This window comes from Cupressus sempervirens, chromosome 9 (genome assembly GCF_028749045.1).
Source record: "Cupressus sempervirens isolate cs-2001-9-10 chromosome 9, ASM2874904v1, whole genome shotgun sequence".
NCBI lineage: Eukaryota > Viridiplantae > Streptophyta > Pinopsida > Cupressales > Cupressaceae > Cupressus > Cupressus sempervirens.
Window position 1 is genome coordinate 10,639,066 of NC_143126.1, and position 2,790 is coordinate 10,641,855.

Consider the following 2,790-nt stretch of genomic DNA (forward strand, 5'->3'; position numbering starts at 1 on the left):
AACATACCAGCCTCCACCCAAGTTGAAATCTCCCTTCCACAAGCCAATCCAGCCACCACCACTCCACCATTGGTCCATACCACTCCATCCCAAACCCCTTTTGCCCAAAACACCTCACCATTCAGTCCCTTCACTATTGCTACTGCTGCTCCCTAACCCAGCCTTCCAAATCCACCCATCTCCCAAAATAGTGCTAGTATCTTTGGCCAAACTCAACAATACACAACCGGGATCCCACCCATGGGGCCAAGTAATCAACCCTTCATCACCCCCAGCTCGTTTACCTCAGCTCAGAACACAATTCCATCATTTCCACTAGGTCCTTGGAGCTCAATGCCATCAGCCACAAATCCACAAGCTACTACCCTCACTCCACAAAGCTATCAAACCCCGCAAGCTACTACCAATGTTCTACCCAGCTCTCAAGTGACCCAAGCTCCTTCCACCACTCTACCAAGCTTTCAAATTCAACCAACAAGCTATCAAACCCCATCAGTTCCATTTCCAAGCTTTCAATTCCCACCACCTCCACCACCAACTAATCCATTACCTCCTATTACCAACTATTTTTCTATGCCACTTCTAGGAGGAAATCCACCACCACCAACCACCAATTACTTGGCCTCTTTTGCCATGCAAACACCTTCCCAGATGGGGGCACAACCCACATATATTGGTCAAACTCCTCAAATCCAAAGTCAAGTTACAAATGCTCCCCGATCCCTCCCCCAAGCTTCACAACCATCTTATACCTTACCTCCACAAAGCAATCCATTTATCCCACAACCAATCTATGTTCCTCAATCCCAACCTCAAATCCAATATCAGCAGCAAGCCTCGCAACATATGCAGCAATATGTGCCCCCTCCACCTCAGCAACCCATCATCCACCATTTAGTTGCCCAAGCCATGTACAATCCCTACCAGCCCATACCTCAAAGCCATCCATATTCCATTGCCCCATCTAGCACATACCTACCTCAGGGCACTCCTACATTGGGGGCACCCCAGCCATCATCCATTAATTTAGAATGGGAAGCCATGAAGACAACTTTGAAGAACATCTAAGAGGGAAATGATCCAAAAACCTTCAAGTTTGAAAATGTGTGTCCTTACCCATTTGAGAGAGCCATTACCATGACACCATTTCCCAAGCATTTTGAGACACCCAAGTTTGACAAATTTAGAGGAAAAGGAGACCCTGTCACACATATCAAAGAATTTTACATGCACTGCCAAGAAGTGGCATATGATGACGTCTTCCTCTTGCACCTCTTTCCCAAAAGCTTGGCTAGACCAGCTCTTGAATGGTTTTATAGAATACCATATGGCACGATTAAAAATTTTGCTGAATTGTCTGAGGCATTTGTAGCTCAATATGCCCATCTTGTTGAAACAAAGCTATCAGTAGTTGATCTTGTCCACACTAAGCAAAAAGGTGGAGAAAGCCTTCCTGAATATCTGCACAGATGGCAAACCCTTACCACCCACATATCTTGCACCTTGCCAGAGCGCCATTTGGTGAAAATGTTTATTGATAATGCCCATCCTAGCTTGGCTCACCACATGACCATGAACTATTTGCAGACCTACAAAGATATCAAAGAGAAAGGAATGATCCTTGAGCAAGGACTCATTAAAGATGGTGTGGTCAAGATTTACAAGGAAGCCAACCAAAATCAATCACATTCCAATGACAAGTCTAGGTATTGGAACAAAAAAAAGCATGTTGCAACAGATGGCGTCACTGACACCAGACATGTGAATATTGTTGGTCCTTCTCAAAACCAGTCCAACCCACCATATCAACCAAATAATCAGCAAGCTATCAACTACCAACAACAGAATAACCAAAGCTATCAAAACCACAATCCAAGACCCAACTTTCAAGGGTCTAGCAATCAAGCTAATGCCATCAATGTAGCTGCAGGACAAAAGCCCAGATTCCAACCTACACCTAGAAATTATACACCCCTTGGTGAACCTTTGGATGTCATTTTTGAGAAATTAGTCAAGGAAAACCTCATCAAATTTCCTCCTACCCAGCAAATCGACCCAAGCCAATCCAAAGCTGCATAGTACAAAGACAATGAGTACTGCAAATTTCATAGGGTAAAAGGTCACACTACCCTTAGATGCATGAAACTGAAAGATTATGTGCAAGACCTCATTGATCAGAAAGAAATCACCGTTGGTGCCCAAACCTCTCCCAATGCAGGCTTACAGATCTATCAAAATGCTTTTCCTCCTCACAACAACCAAAATCCAGGAAAAGCACCTATCCAAGCCAACAACAACAACACCAACAACCGCCAGCCAAACCAATAGCATGGGAAGAACAATGACCACACTTCATCCTACATAGACTATGGTAGCCTCATAGGTTATATATCCGAGAAAGAGCCTTCTATCAATGTTATCAATATCCAAGGACCAAACAATGAGTGTGCAGCCACCACTCGAAGAGCGCAATTTAACATCGCAGGCCCACCAGTTTCACCAGCACTATCAGCTCCATCAAAAAGCCAGTACAATATCTTAGAACACCTTGGGAACATGCCAGCCCAAATCTCCATTTTAGACCTTCTTCGCACCAGTCCCATGTACAAGAACATCCTTGGCAGTGCTCTTATAGAATCCCGTGTCCTTTCAAATATCAATGCTACTGATTTTCGTAATCTTGTTGGACACCTATCCTCCTCATGTGCCCTATCATTCAAACCCATTGACATACCCGTGGTCGAGCCAGATCACACCCTTCTGCTTCACATAGCCATCATGGTATCCAAT